Here is a 16,933-nt window from a genome sequence, read left to right as displayed (position 1 = left end):
ATAAAAATGCAATATCATATTATTGTGCTTTTAAGAAACTGTAAATATGATTGATACAGATAAGCATGGCAGAATTTATAAGAACTGATACAAAATGAAGTAAGCAGAACCAGGAAAAACTATAAACACAGTGGCCCCAATAATGCAAATGGAAAGAATAAAAGCAAATCAATCAAAATTGAGTATTTCAAATGATAGTGTCCAAGTTTAATTCTCCCGCCCATCCCCACCTCTATTTTTTGCTGAGGTCAAATAGTCTGAGTGTGAAATACTATATATATATATATATATATATATATATACACACACACACACACACATATATACATATATATATATATATAAATGTCAGACTTTAAAATTATTGATTAATTTTTCCCAAACTGCTCTGCTCCCCTCCCCATTTTTTTAAATTAAAAAAAAATTTTTCATAACAGCTTTCTAGGAGGAGATGGGGAAATGTAGTTCATATAAAACCAAAAGGTAACAATAAAAATGCATTGAAAAATAAATTTATAAGAAGTAATGTGTCAAATCCAGCCTCAGACACTTGACACTTACTAGCTGTGTGACCCTGGGCAAGTCACTTAACCCCCATTGCCCTGCAAAAAAAACAAAAAAAACAAAACAAAACAAAACAAAAGAAGTAATGTGGTATAATGGAATGATTTAAGAAACATGGGTTTGAGTCCCTGGCTCCAGAACTTACTAGCTCTCTGACCTTGTCCAAATCATTTAACTTTTTTAAACCTATCTTTTCACCACTTTAATAGGAATCCTTGCACTACCCAGTTCACAGGGACAATAGAAATATCCCTTATGTTATTTACAGTGTCATATTTACCAAACTCTGTGGAAGTGATATGATCAGTGATCAGTTGTTTTTAAAATGCTGTGATAATAGCTTAACTACATAGTTAAACAAGAAGAGTATGTGGTGAGTGTGGTACATTAAGCATAAGAATCACACTTTAGGGGCAGCTAGGTGGCACAGTGGATAGAGCACTGGCCCTGGAGTCAGGAGTATGTGAGTTCAAATCTGGCCTCAGACACTTAACACTTACTAGCTGTGTGACCCTGGGCAAGTCACTTAACCCCAATTGCCTCACTAAAAAAAAAACAAAACAAAAAAACAAACCACACTTTGACATTAAGATGCAGAGGGATCTGAAGCATCAGAACACTGAGATGTCAGTGGGTGACAGACACGAGGGTCACAAAACAATTTTCCGAACTGGCAGTGATAGAAGTTGGAGAGATTGCATTGATTTGACATTCTTTCATCATTTTCATCATGATCCAAGGACATTTTTTTTTTCAGCCAGCTTATTAGCTACTTACTAAGAGAGTAGGTTAGATTTAAAATTTTAAGCACATCCTCTACCTGATTCCTTTCCTTCCTTCCTTCCTTCCTTCTCCCCTCCCCCACAGAGAAATTCCCACAGAGAATCTACTGTTCTGTACTGGTAGGTGCTCCATAAATACTTGTTACCTGAGAAATTAGCTGAGGCCTTTTAGGTTATTGTTTCAGTTCATAAAGAGTGCTTTACCAAACCAAGCAATAAGCCTACATTTTCCCTTTGTATAATGGAATTGATTTCCAGCACAGTCTACTATAAAGTGGTTTTTGTATGGGTGGGTAGAAGGGATTATTTTTTCTTTTTCTGTTGACTTCCATTTTGCGGGAAAGAGAATCAGAAAGGCATAGTGGATATAGAGATAGAATTGATGTCTGAAAGATCAGGTTCAAGTCCCAGGACTCATATATATCGGCAGAAGGATTCTGGCAATCACTTAACTTCCTAGGGCCCTAGGCAACTCTCTCAAATTTTCATGTTTCAGGAAGGAGTTTCCTCACTTGATCCCTCTATAAGAGAAATCTCAGCTCTAGTCCTAGACCATTTTAAAATTACAGAGGTTTCCCTCTACTTTCCTGTCCCTGCATCAAGAACACATCCTTTTTTTCTTTTTAAGTGAGGCAGTTGGGGTTAAGTGACTTGCCCAGGGTCACACAGCTAGTAAGTGTTAAGTGTCTGAGGCCGGATTTGAACTCAGGTCCTCCTGACTCCAGGGCCGGTGCTCTATCCACTGTGCCACCTAGCTGCCCCAAGAACACATCCTTTTAAAAAAACAAACAAACAACACACACATCCTTCTTCAGGAGACCTGGATGTGGAATCAGCTGGGTTGTCCAGTTGGTAAAGAGCTAGTATTGGAGGCAGAAAAGATCAGAGTTTAAATTCTGCCTCAGATACTTACTAGCTATACGACCCTAGGGAAGTGACTTACCTTCACATGTAAAATGAAGTTAATAATAGCATATAATAATAATAACTAACATTTATGTAATGCTTACTGTGCGCCAGGGGCTATTTCAGGCACTTTACAATTATTATCTCATTTAATCTTAACACCTGGGAGGTAGGTGCTATTATCATGCTCATTTTATAGATGAGGAAATTCAGGCAGGCAGAGGTTAAGAGACATACCCAAGATCATACAAAAGTGTCTGAAGCTGTATTTGAACTCAGGTTATCCTGACTCCTGGCACTTTATCCTCTGCACCATCTAACTAGGTGAAACTAGTTTGTTGTAAAGGTATGTTAGTAGAGGCTTCTTGATGATATAACACTTGCGTAGTGCTTTGTAAATTCTAAAAGTGCTATGTAAGTGATGGCTATCGTCGTAGTCGTTATCTTCACCATCATTATCATCATTTGTCGTGGCTTAAATCCTTCCTCTAATACTAATTACTTGTATGATCTTAGGCTAGTCATTTAACTCCCCTGGGCCTCAGTTTCTTCATCTGTAATATGAGAGAATTGGATTAAGGCGGCATCTGAATTTCAGGAGGATATTTTCAAGGCTCTGCAGTTTCTGTTGTGCCTGACACTTACAGGCTCTTGAACCACTCATTTCAAGGATTCACACAGGTGACAAACAGCTAAGAATGTGTGTAGTGTGCTACACCCAATGACTACTTCTGTCTCTCCAACAGACAAATCAACCACTCTCTATAGGGAACATAGATACAGATGTATCCCCTGTGAATGGGATCAGAGAACACTGAAAACATTCACAGGAATAAGGGAAGTGGCCAGCCACAAGTGGCTGCTTGTATTTAGAGGTAGGCACTGCTTGTCTCGTGCTTACAACCACTGGGAACTTCGTTTTGTTTCTGTGACAACAGGAGCTAAATTTCAATGGCCAGCATGTCTCTAGTGCAGGTCCCCTATAATATCTTCTGCAAGCAATGTGCAACTCCAAGGGACGACTGTCTTTAGGGGCAGGCAATCAGTCATTAATTCATTTATAAAGCACTTACTACAGGCATACTTTGGAGATATTGCAGGTTCAGTTCTAGATGGTCACTGCAATAAAGTGAATATGGTAATAAAGCAAGACACATGAAGGTTTTTGTTTTTCCAATGCATATAAAATTATGCTTACACTATACTGTAGTCTATTAAGTATGCAATAGTATCATGTCTAAAAAAACCCAGTCGGTACCTTAATTTAAAAATACTTTATTGCTAAAAAATGCTGAATGTAATCTGAACCTTCCTTGAGTCGTAATCTTTTTTGTGGTGGAGGGTCTTGCCTCAGTACTGATGGCTGCTGATTGATCAGGGTGGTGGTTGCTGAAGGTTGGGGTGGCTCTGACAATTTCTTAAAATAAGACAAAAGGAAATTAGTTGCATCGATTGATTTCACTTCAACACTTAGAGGCCACTATAAGGTTATTAATTGGCCTAATTTCAATATTGTTGTATCTCAGGGAATAGGGAAGCCCAAGGAGAGGAAAAGCAGCAAAGAAACACATTTATCAATTGAGGTGGTGGCCCCAAACCATTACAATAGTAACAGCAAAGATCACCACAATCTATAACAATAAGAATAAGGAAAAAGTTTTAAATATTTCAAGAATTGCCAAAATGTGACGCAGAGACACAATGTGAGTACATGCTTCTAGAAAAATGTTGCTGCTAGATGCAGTGTTGCCACAAACCTTTAATTTGTAAAAGTAACAATAACAACAATAAAACTCATCTCTGTCAAGTGTGATAAAGCAAAGCTCAATAAAACGAAGTATTCCTATATGTGCCAGGCCCTGTGTACTAGGGGGATACAAATCAATTCAATGCAAATAAAGGAAAGAGAGTGTTCCTGCCCTCAAGAAGTTCATATTCTAATGGAAGAGAAAACATGTAAATCAGTATATCTTAAAATATATGCAGAGTAAATGGAAGGTAATTTCAGGGGTGGGGGAAGAGGGGCCCAGAAAGGCTTCCCTGCAGAAGGTGAGATTTGAGCTGTCTGGAAGGAAGCCAAGGAACCCAAAAGGCAGAAAAGAAAGGAGGGAGAACATTCCAATCTTAGGGGACAACAAGTAAAAAGGTATGGAATCCCAAGAGATGGTGGTCTGTGTGCGAGAAATAACAAATACAGCCTGACTGTAGAGTGTGTAAGAAGACTAAAAAAGTAAGAAGACAATTAGGATGTGAATGGTGTACATGTGTCCCCCCCCCCCAAAAAAAAAGGCCTTCATATTGATCCTGGAGGTAATAGGAAATCATTAGAGTTTACTAGCAAGTGTGGGATTGCCATGGTCCTATCTGTCACTGAAAAAACTCACTGGCAACCATGTGCATTAAAACAGGGAATATAGTTGAGGCAGGGAGTCCAATTAGAAGGCTATTTTGGGGCAGCTAGATGGCGCAGTAGATAAGGCACCAGCCCTGGATTCAGGAGGACCTAAGTTCAAATTTGGCCTCAGACACTTGACACTTACTAGCTGTATGACCCTGGGCAAGTCATTTAACTCTCATTGCCCTGCAAAAACAAAACAAACAAAAACAAAGTAGCTCTTCAGTTACTTCCCTTGATAAAAAGAAGGCTATTGTGATATTCAAGTGAGAGATGATAAGAGCCAATAGTATTGTGATATTCAGTGTCACTGAAGAGAAAGGCACATGTGAGAGATCTTATGGACATAGAAATGACAAGATTTGACACAGATTGGATATGTGGGGTGAAAATGAGTGAGAGGTCATTGAAAAGAGCGAGGCAGTGATCCCAGGTGTTTTGGAAGATATAGGTACCTTCAGTGGTAACAGTAAAATTTGGAAAGAAGTTAGATGATTTGGGAAAAAAGAATGAGTTCTATTTTGGAAAGCTGAGTTTGAGATAATTATGGTATATCCAACTTGAAATGTCTAAAAGGCACTTGTTGATGTAGAATTAGACATCAGGACAGGTTAGGACTAGATCTCTAGCTCTTGATACACATATTTACTTAACCCCAATTGCCTCACCCAAAAAAACCCCAAAACCAAAAAAAAAAAAAAGGCCATTGAGACCAATCCTCTGATTTTACAGATGAGGTTACTGAGACTATGAGGCTAGAGCTGGGACTTCCTAAGATTTTTAACTCAAAATACTGTGTTATCAAAATGTCAGTCTATTATAAAATTAAAATCCAGTCTACATTGTTCTTGATGACAGCATATTTAATCACTTTAAAAAATGGTATGATTTCATTCTTTTGGTGGGGGGGTGGCAATAAGTGTTAAGTGACTTGCCCAGGGTGACACAGCTAGTAAGGGTTAAGTGTTTGGGGTCAGATTTGAACTCAGGTCCTCCTGAATCCGGGGCCAATGCTTTATCCACTGTGCCATCTAGCTGCCCCTGATTTTGTTCTTTTAAAGAAATGTCTTCTAGTTTTAATTATATGATTCTGGCATAGTAACACTACAGTAGAATTTGCCACATATTCTTATTTTGTGACTATTAAAGGTTATTTTACCAAAAAAAAACCTTGTGAAAATTGTAAAGCTCTTTATCATTTTGAAAGTATATAAAATATGCAAGAGTTTCTTTTTAAAAAAAAACACACCTGTAAGGTAGTACTTTTAGAAGCACTTTTACAATTTTTCAGAAGATAATGCATTTATTATGATGGCCAATTTTTTAAAAATCATCTCTAATATTAAAAGAGAAACATTTAAAGACAAGATTAGAAGCATTGAGGACACAATTAATTTGAAACCTTTTTCTGCTGGTACAATAAACAAAAGGGTATATACATGGCAAAGTGAATACAACACTGAGCTAGGAATCAGGAAGACTCATTTTCCCGAGTTCAAACTCAGCCTCAGACACTTAGTAGCTGTGTGACCCTGGCCAAGTCACCTAACCCTGGTTGCCTCAGTTTCCTCATCAGTAATATGAACTGAAGAAGGAAATGGCAAACCATTCCAGTATCTTTGCAGAGAAAACCCCAAATGGGGTGACAAAGAGTTGGACACATAATCTATATCAGATTACCTGCTGTCTAGGGGAGGGGGGGAGGGGGGAGGGAGGGAGAAAAATCTGAAATTGGAAAGCTTGTATAAACAAATGTTGAGAACTATTTTTACATGTAACTGGAAAAAAATAAAATAATTTTATCAGAAAAAAAAGAGTTGGACACAAGTGAACAACAACTATATATTATTATATATAATAAGAATGATGATCATGATAAATTAGGATTGCTGTCTGAATAACAGCTGACCAGCCTTAAAGTAAGAATGTTCTTGCCTCTGACATCTACTTGCTGTGTCTGGCTATTTCATTGCCTCAGGCAACTTTCTAAAGTTATACTTATAGTCTAATTGAGAAGTTTCCACACTGGGCTTTCTCCAACCCTTATGAAGCCACAGATCCCAGCTCCTCTTCTTCCTCAGTAAATGTATGTCTCCACGTGGCTGTACTAGATCAATGACCACATCTTGGCATAATTTCATTCAGTTTTTTTTTAGGTCATTAACATTCATTTTTCAAGCTTTGGAGTTTTACATAGCCTTATGTTGAACTTATAATTATATTGCATTAAAAAAATCCCTTAAAGCAAAACTTTATTTAATTGGAATTTAGGGGAAATGGGATACTCTAGTTACTGTAGTATTCTGATTAATTAGGGAAATCTTATTATTTTATTTTAGCCCCCCCTGCATTTCCCCCGGTGAAATGCATTAGTACACTTCTGCCTCTAGCAAGTACAGTATAGTGAATATTGTTTTAATATTTCTTCAGTTTGTTTTGCTACAGGGTCATCAGTGAGAGGATGAATTTTTGTGCAATTATACACTATGAGGGCAGGAACAATATTTTAATTTCCCTTCATAACCCCCCACCCCCCGCCAATGCATATAGTTGATACTCAAAAGTTTTATTATTGAATGAGAGGTAGTATAGCATAGTTGTCAGACATTCCCAACCTTTGATTTGGATTCAGTCCCTTTCCCTAACACATACTAGTATTGTGATCCTGGGCAAAAGGGTGTCATACTGGCTTTGGTAGAGGGAATTCCCTCGCTGAAAGGCTTCCTTATTCCAATATTGTATTCTGTCACATCTGATAGACTTAGTATTAATCAGCCTGTTTCTCTAGCATTTGAATGGGAGACTGGGATGTCAAGTATCCAAAGAAGCAGAATTGGAGAAGCCACTAGGAACTTTCTCTCCTACATGGCTTATTGGCCCTTTAAAGACAAAAAACCCTTCTCAGTCCACAAAGACAAGACCAGCAGTCTCTGTTGGTAACCTCCAGGTGACTAAAAGAGCCATCTGTCTCAAGTTGTTTCCATTCTCTTTCTACTGTGCCTGAAATTACCAGCATTGGAACTATACCTATCATTGTGTTACATTGCTAAAATGCAAATAGATTATTTTCCATCAACACCTTTTTAGGAATTAGTTCATCAGATTAATTATTTTGACTGAAACAAAGTCCTGTGGGGATGAGGTGGAGAGGGTATGGCATGTCGAGAGGAAAGGGGAAGAGGTTTGGCAGGGTCTACACCACAGGGACCCTAGACAGTCACGTGGGAAGTAGCATGAGAACTCAGGTCCAAAAGAGGAAGACGGTTTTTTTGGAGGGTAAGCATTGGTACCTAAAACTGGCCTTGCAGTCGGAATTTAATTAAATGTAAATTTTTGGAGAGAAATAAAATAAAACAAACTAATGTTTTATTAATTTCTTCCTTATAAAGAATTTGCAGGTCATTTCCTTCTGAAAATACCTTTATTCTTCCATCAAAACACTTGTTTTCTGTGTAAGCCTTAGAAATGGTCACTAAGAACCACTTGGCTCACCCTCTGACATTTTCTAGATACTCTGTTAGAGAATCACCTTCAGAATAGGACAGACCTGTTTGAGTAGAAGGCTTAGAATCTAATTTTCCCTGGCATGATTTAAACATAAGTGAGTTGTATAAATAAGGAAGGAATACTGAATCTGTTCTTAGTTTAATATAAGAGAGAATAGTTTAAACCTTCAGGCTATCACCTATAGAAATTAAGTACTTGGTTCTTACAATAAGTATTTTTAGTTTGCCTTGCAAGTATTAGCTTGTATATGATCATTTAGTTCATTGGTGGACATGGTGCCAGGTAATAACTTTGCTTTATCAAGTCAAGTTCTTAAGTGGACCCATAGTGTGATTATAAATAAATAGAAATAACATTAGACTCTCTGAACATTAGGGCAGTGAATAGAGTACCGGCTCTCAAGTACGAACCTGAGTTCAAATGTGTCCTCAGATACTTACTAGCTGTGTGACCCTGGGCAAGTCACTTAACCCTGTTTGCCTCAGTTTCCTCATGAGCTGAAGAAGGAAATGTCAAACCACTCCAGTATCTTTGTCAAGAAAACCCTAAATGGAGTCATAAAGAATTGGACATGACTGACCAACAACAGATTGAACATTTTTTTAAAAACAACAAAAAAAATTTTTTAAAGCTTGGGAATATGCTAGATATTAATTTTCTTCATGTAGACATATGCTTGATTATTTATCGCCTTACAGACAGAAGAGATATACCTGAGAGGCCACTGAATCCAGAAATTGGGGCTTAGAAAGTTTAAGAGATTTGACAAGAATCACACAGCTAGTATGGCATGTTAATGTAGGTATTCCTGACTCCAACTCTAGTATCTTATCCATTACACCAGTATCATGTGGTTTTCTTTGAAAACATATTTAAAATAATTTCCCTCTGGAAAGAAGGATTCCATTTTGATTTGAACTACTGAGAAGGAAAAAAACCCTTTTCTTTATGATGAATGTTGAAAACCATCCCAGAGTCAGACTCTCCCTGGGGTTAGTTAATAAGTTTGGATAAAGTCACTGAGTTATAAGAGTAGAAGAAATTCTCTCTCCTCTCCTCCTCTTATTCCCATCCCACATCGTGACTGCATTATGCTGTGGTTGGGTTCAGTGGTTTGATTGAGTAAACCCATCTGAGTATTGTTCTTTGTGGCCCACTGAACCTCTAATATAGTAAATTCCTCTTAGACACTCAAAACCAGATGTCTTAAGTTAGAGGATGATAACCCTATTTCAGATAAGGGATCCAAATAGATTGTTAGCTCTTTGAGCTGTCACAGGATTGACAGAGTTGGAAGGGATCTTAGACATCCTCTAGACCAGAAGTTCTGAAACTATTTGTTTAATATTTGTTTAATATCTAGCCTTGGCTAGAGTGCTGAGTTCAAATCTGGTCTCAGACACATTCTAGCTGTGTGACCCTGGGCAAGTCACTTAACTTCTGTTTGCCTCAGTTTTCTCAACTATAAAATGAAGATCATAATAGCAATCTTGCAGGGTTATTGTGAAGATCAGACTATGTGAACATGCTTAACACAGTGCCTATCATATAGCAGATGCTATATAAGTGCTAGTCATTAATATTATTAATAATAAGTATTCTGTTGGTATAATTAGTTCTCTTTGTAATCCTATATATTTTCTGTTATGCATTGAAAAATATTTTCTTGGGGCAGCTAGGTGGCACAGTGGAAAAAGCACCGACCCTGGATTCAGGGGGACCTGGGTTCAAATCCAGCCTCAGATACTTGACACTTACTAGCTGTGTGACCCTGGGCAAGTCACTTGACCCCCATTGCCCTGCAAAACAGACCAAAAAACCCCCAAACAAACAAAAAAGGAAAGAAAAAAAGAAAAATATTTTCTTTAAAGGGGTTCAGAGGCTTCACTAGACTGCTGAAAGGATCCAGAACACAAAGTTAAGAAAAAGGTTAAGAACCCCCTGATCTATACCAGCCTCATAAATTCACAGATGAAGACATAGAGGTCCAGAAAGGTTATAGAAATAATTTGCTGAATGTTGCACAGAGAGTAAATCACAGATCCAGGCCCCTTGTCCTTTAACTCCAAATCCAGAGTTCTTTCCACAAAACTATTTGGAGCACACCACACACTAAGGGCTGACTTTAGGAAACATATTCATGGCTTACTACTTATAAGACTCTACATTAGGTGCTATGCAAGAGAAAAGAGGTAGAGGGGAAGCATTGGTTCTGGGATCAGTGGTACCAGGTTTAAATTCTCTACCTCTGACACATGATTTTTGTGACCTTAGGCAGGTCACTAAACATCCCTAGACCTCAGTATTCTCATCTCTAAGATAAAGGGGTTGGACTAGATGGTCTAAATCTATGATGTTGTTGTTGTTGTTGTTGTTGTTGTGGGACAATGAGGGTTAAGTGACTTGCCCAGGGTCACACAGCTAGTAAGTGTCAAGTGTCTGAGGCCGGATTTGAACTCAGGTCCTCCTGAATCCAGGGCCGGTGCTTTATCCACTGTGCCACCTAGCTGCCCCCTATGATTTTGTTAAAGAAATTAGTGAGACAGGATTTAGAGCCAGGAGGAACCTTTGTTCCTAATCCTGGGGTATTGACAGGAGATGGTAAATATAGATCTCTATATTAAAAAGATAGGTGGGTTGTTGGATGAATGGATAGATGGATGGATGGATGGATGGATGGATGGATGGATGGATGGATGGATGGATGGATGGATGGATGGATGGATGGATGGATGAATGGATGGAAGGGTAATCACCAAAATACAAAAATAGAGAGTTTGATAAGAGAAGTACAAAGTGTTACTGGAATTCAAACAAAGGAGACTTTGGGAGAAGAATGAGGAGGGTAGATTAGTGAAGGATTCACAGGAAAGGTTATACTTGTTCATCACTGTACAAGTATGTGTCAAAGGCTTCCTGTCTATAAAGTTGGCCTTCTATCCATTATTCAGGCAGCAGTGCTAATTTCTTTTTCATTCAAAGGAAATCCAAGATCACTTTGGCTAAAGGTAACAGATTAATTATGTCCTTTGTTCTAAATATTCCATCTTTAAATTTCCCTTTTTTTGGCATTGGAGATGATTTAGAAGGAGGAAAGTGTAGACTGTGTTTAGCCTAGATGAGCAGGCAGATTTCAGAAAAACCTAGAAGACTTAAGTGAACTGATGCTGAATGAAGTGAGCAGAAACAGGAGAACATTGTATACAGTACCAGCAAAAGTGTGTGATGATCAGCTGTGATAGACTTAGCTCTTCTCAGCAGTACAATGATTCAAGACAATTCCAAAGGACTCGTGATGAAAAATGCTCTCTACATTCAGAAAAAGAACTGTGGGATCTGAATGCAGATTGAACCATACTATTTTTACTTTTTGTATTATTTTTTCTCTTTTGCTCTGATTCTTTTTTTCACAAACTGACTAATGTGGAAATATGTGATTGTACATCTTTAACTTATATCAGATTGCTTACCACCTTGGGGTGGGGGAGGAAGAGAGAAAAATTTGGAACTCAAAATCTTATAAAAATGAATGTTGGAAACTATCTTTACATGGAACTGGAAAAATACTATTAAGATTAATTTTTTTAATTTTAAAAATAGAAAGCAGTCTAAGACTGGCAAACAAGGGCACTGAGGGAAGATAGTGGAAGATAAGTCTTAATAGAGAGGGGGCCTTTGAAGCATGCTTTCCTGGGCTTACATGATACTTCTTTCTCCTGATTCTCCTACTCCCTCTACTTCTCATCATTTTACTTTGGGAGTCGTCATCCATATCCCATCCCTTAACTGTGGGTATATCCAAAGGTTCTGTCCTAGTTCCTCCTATCTGTTTTCTTTCTTGACTATATCAGCTCTTCTCCTAGGTTCAGTTATAATCTTTTCTCATAGATTGATTTGTTACGAACTACCATTTAGACATTTCAGACTGACTGTCCCATAGCCATTTCAAACTTAGGTCAGAAAGGGAATTAATTGCCTTTCTTTACAAACCCACCCCTCTTCCAAGCTTGCCTTTTTCTGTCAGCATCACCACTATCCTTCCACTATCTCAAAACCTTCATCTTTGACTCCTTACTCTTACCCTTCATATTCATTCAATTGCCATGCCTTGTCTCTTCTTCTTGCATAAGTTTTTACATTTGCTTCCTTCTTTCCACCGTGTCAGGCAGGGCAGTTTGGGAGTTTGTACAAAATGGTTATAGCATCACTTTTTTGTTGTAAGAAAGAGCTAGGAACAATGTGGTTGTCCATCAGTTAGGGAATTGCCAAATAAACTAGGGTTTTAGAATATATTGAAATATTATTGAAACTTTAATGCTAGAAGGTTCATATTCAGAGAAACCTGGGAGGATTTATGTGAACTGATGCAAAGTAAAGTGAGCAGAACCAGAAAACGTAATACAGTGATTACAGCATTGTAAAGAAAACTTTGAAAGACTTAAGAGCTATAATTAAACAATGACCAGTTACAGCTTAAGAACCCCTAAGTCATGGTGCCGACGAACAACAAAGAGGTGTTGGTCTAATGATGTAGAATGAAACTTAGTTTTCAGGAAGTCAATGGGTTTTGTGTTTTGTTTTGTACTATTTCCCTTCCCAGAGAGTCACAGTTTTATTTACAATCCCCCCACACACTTTCTGTTCTTTGTGTATCAAAATATTTATGCTTGATATTTAACTTCATATAAAAAAACAAAATGTAAAGTCTAAGACACAGAAGTACATCCTTCTTCCTCCTTCTCCCCACTCTCATTATGTAGAGAAACTTTCTGGTTCACAGTTTTACAAGTCACAGTCTCTGATGTTCATGGTGTTGCAACAATCTCTCTTCCTCGCCTAATAAAAAAGATTGGTTGAGTATGTAGAAGTAGGTTTATCTGTCAGTCATCCTTGTGTCTGCATAAAAGACCCTAACCTTTCTTAGAAGTAGGTTCTAATTGAGGCTTTTTCTCTCCAGGTACAGAACACTGTTTTTGGATTCTGCTATTTCCAGGGATTTTAGAAGGCATCCCCATCGAATGGGGAAGGAATCCCATAAAAGAGATTTAGGTAAGTCTATTTCAACCCTAGTCCCATTAATTCTTGGGCCTTTAGGGGAGAGAAGCCAAAGAAACTTAACCATGTGGTTCCTGCAGCCTCAGAGGGATGTTGTCATCCTTAAATTTTGATACCCCAGCAGATTTTAGGAATTACAGTCTTGGAATGGGAATATTATTCATGCCACTGATAAAGGATTTTAAAACTTCCTTAGTGATATTAAAATAAAACAAAACAGACTGCATTCTACTCTTTTACCTAGAAAAGAATGGTAGATACTCCATGTTGTGAAAGCAGAAATTAGAGTTTTCTAATTCAGCTTGTTTCTACAGAAACTAACCTTGCATGGCTCTCTCTATTTTCTGTTGGTTTTTTAGACTGTAAATATCATTTTCCTGAAGCTTATAACTATGTCCTGAATAGCCATTCAGATTCCTTACTAACAGTGACAGAGGCAGCTGGTCATTAAATCGTATATTTATAGTTGAAAGAGATCTTAGTAAAAGTAATGTTTTAAAAAGTAAAGTTAGGGGGCAGACACTTGACACATACTAGCTGTGTGACCCTGGGCAAGTCACTTAACCCTCATTGCCCCGCCCCCACCCCCCTAAAAAAAGTCATGTTGTACAACCTCCTCATTTGTAACACAAGAAGACTGATCCCTAGAGAGGTTAATGACTTACTTACCTGAGGTCATGCAGGATGTAAGTAGAAACTCTGGGTATCCAAATCTTACTCCAAAGCTAGTATTCTCTCACCATACTATGTTGTCCCAGAGTTCCATAATCCATGATTTATTTTCCTTGCAATTAAAAAAAAATCTAGGGGAAGCTAGGTGGTGCAGTAGATAGAGCACCGGCCCTGGATTCAGGAGGACCTGAGTTCAAATTTGACCTCAGACACTTGACACTTACTAGCTGTGTGACCCTGGGCAAGTCACTTAACCCCAATTGCCTCACTTAAAAAAAATTTTTTTTAATCTAAATTTAATTTTTAACAATTTTTTTCCTCCTTTCCTACCTTTCTCATTGAAAAAAGGGGGGGAAGAAATTTAAAAGAAAGCCCTTGTAACAAATATACAGTCGAGCAAATTCTGCATTGGCTGCATCAAAAACATACACATAAACATATGATTTGTTCTTTTAAAAAGCTACTTGTCTTTGACTTTTTATTTGTTTTGGGCATCCTATCACTGGCTCCTTTAATTAGTTACTACTGCATTTCCAATTGGCTGACAGAATAATATCTCTCAAGACATTCATATTTCATTTCAGAATGAAGTTCTGAAATCATCTATATAATCCATTCATTTTGGTCACTTTTTGGCAACTCTTTATTAATGGTAGGACTTTGAGGATATTCGAAGTCTCACCCCCTCCCCCACCTCTTTCCACTGGCTGCCTACTCAATCTGTCTGTTATTGAGTAAGTTAACCTGCTGTCTCAGCAGAAAACTACTAGCCAAAATTCAAAAGAATTTTTTAAAAATCATCACTGGTTCCCTGCCTTCATGATGTTGGTTTTACATTCCTCTCCATTCCCCAGGCCGGATGACCATAACCTAGACTATCCACTATGCTTTCTCCAAGAAATTCCCTTTTCCATCCCTTAGACATGAACATGAGATCTTCCCTCCTCTGGCTATCCAAAGTCAAAAGCCTGGATTTACATCTCAAACAGTGATGCCTCTGTCCCAAGAGGACTTGTTTGTTAAAGCTCCTGATTAAGTAAGTCAGCCCTAATATCTTTAGAACATGGAATTTATTAGGTGCTGATATTGTTCTGAGTACTACTCTTCTCATGATCCCAATAATCAAAAGCAATCCAAGACCCTGTGACGTAAGTAAATCTTTCTTTTAATCCCATCTCTGTAAATCAGATAAAGGGAAATGTTATTAAAGCCTAAATGCGTCATAAAAATGAAGAGCATTGGTATTGGAGGCTCTCTCTCTCTTTGTCATAACAAAAATCCCTGACCCCACGTTTTCTTTGCTATACCATGAAAACAACAGCAACAACAATAACCTTTCTGTGTTTAAAGTAGGCTCTATAATGCTGAAGGCATATATCAAAGAATAGAATCTATTTCCGGAACTGCTTAAGGAGGGCATTGAAATTGTTTGCCTATTAGTATGTTTAGTTTAGCTTCTGAATCTTCAGGGAAATAGAATAAAACAGAAAAATAAAGTGGTGAATGGTCTTCATTCACGGCTGGTTGTGAACTATGATATTTTACAAACAAGTTGGTAAAACTGGAAACAATCCTATGCAATTCTGACACATTTATGACTGTATGATAAGATTATACCATCAGCAATATAGCCTTATTTAAATAAATCACTACATCCCTTTATCTGTTTAGTAACAAGGTGTTTTAAAATTATTGATCCTTGCAAAGCCTGGAGTTCAGTTCACTTTATTCTTAGCCAGTAATACTTCAGCTAAATTTCCAGGTGGGTACATTGAACCCACAGGTTTGCTTGTATTCTGCTGACCACTAGATGATTTATGTAAGAATTTGAAGGGACTTTGGAGGTCATTTTGTTCATTCCCTTCCTTTTACACATTAGCATAGGATTGAAGTGATTTGACACAGTTAGATGGTATCCCCATTAAATTGGGAAATAATCCTTTATTTCAACCCTAATCCTTATGACCCTTAGAGAGAAGCCAGAAAAAACTCCTATGTCTTTCCTGAAGCCATGAGAACTATTGTTATCATCACTGTATGTTGGTAGCCCAAAATATTTCTGAAAGTACCTTAAGAGAATGGGGACATTCATGCCACTGAGGGAATCTAATTCCTCTCTCAAGAAGATCTAGGCAGCTAGGCGGCGCAGTGGATACAGCATCAGAGCCTGGAGTCTGAAAAATCTGAGTTCAAATGCAGCTTCAGACACTTCCTATCTGTGTGACCCTGGGCAAGTCACTTAACTCTGTTCGTTTCAGTCTCCCCATCTATAAAATGACCTGGAGAAAAAAAATTGCAAACCTTTCCAGTATCTTTGCTGAGAAAACCTCAAATGGAGTCATGAAGGGTCAGATACAATTGAAAGACCGAACAACGACCTGACATATATTTAAATTTGGAACCTTGGATTTCTCATCTGTAATATGGGGATAATAGTAACCCCTTCCTAACTGTATTATTGTAAAGATCAAATGAGATAACATATAGTAAAGTATTTGCAAACCTTAAAAAAATACATAAATTCCAGTTATTCTTTTCATTACTAGTAGTATTGCATTCCCACTGCCAATCCTCTTAGATGAGGCCCTCATCATTCCTTTCCTGGAACATTATAATAATCTCCCAACTGATGATCTCCTGTTTCCATGTTCTTCACTTCTCATCCCTGTCTTAATACCACTGCTAAAATAATGTTTGCATTATGTACATCTGACCATGTCAGTCTCCTGCTTTAAAAGCGCCAGTTATTCCCCATTGCCTAACAAATAAAATATAGACCATTTGGTCTGGTATTCAAGGCTGTCCACAGTCTGCATTTCATATATCTTTCCAGCCTTATTTCATACTACACCTCATTATGTAGTCTGGATGACTTCCCAAGCATAATCTTGCCAGATCCTCCCTCTATGCATTTAGGGATTCATGTTATGATGCCTGGAGCCTAGTCCCTTCTTGTTTCCATCTCTTAGAATCCTTCAGTGCCCATCTCAAGTACACCTTCCTCCATGAAGCCTTCTGTCAGCCTTCCTCCACCTTTTCCCCCCTTTTCTAG

The 16,933-nt window shown here is 37.9% G+C and overlaps 1 protein-coding gene across 4 annotated transcripts in view; it reads left to right on the top strand.

Moving 5' to 3' along the window:
• Window positions 1-16,933, top strand: part of TBL1X (transducin beta like 1 X-linked) — a 379,125-nt gene that overhangs the window by 219,359 nt on the left and 142,833 nt on the right. For all 4 annotated transcript variants that reach the window (XM_043992597.1, XM_043992599.1, XM_043992596.1 and 1 more), the window contains one exon: window positions 13,112-13,203. The gene's annotated coding sequence lies outside the window, so the exon portion shown is untranslated. The remainder of the gene's footprint in view (window positions 1-13,111; window positions 13,204-16,933) is intronic.

The sequence above is a fragment of the Dromiciops gliroides genome, chromosome 3 (genome assembly GCF_019393635.1).
Source record: "Dromiciops gliroides isolate mDroGli1 chromosome 3, mDroGli1.pri, whole genome shotgun sequence".
NCBI lineage: Eukaryota > Metazoa > Chordata > Mammalia > Microbiotheria > Microbiotheriidae > Dromiciops > Dromiciops gliroides.
Note: the sequence above shows the minus strand (reverse complement) of the source record. Positions and strands in the feature narration are given on the sequence as shown.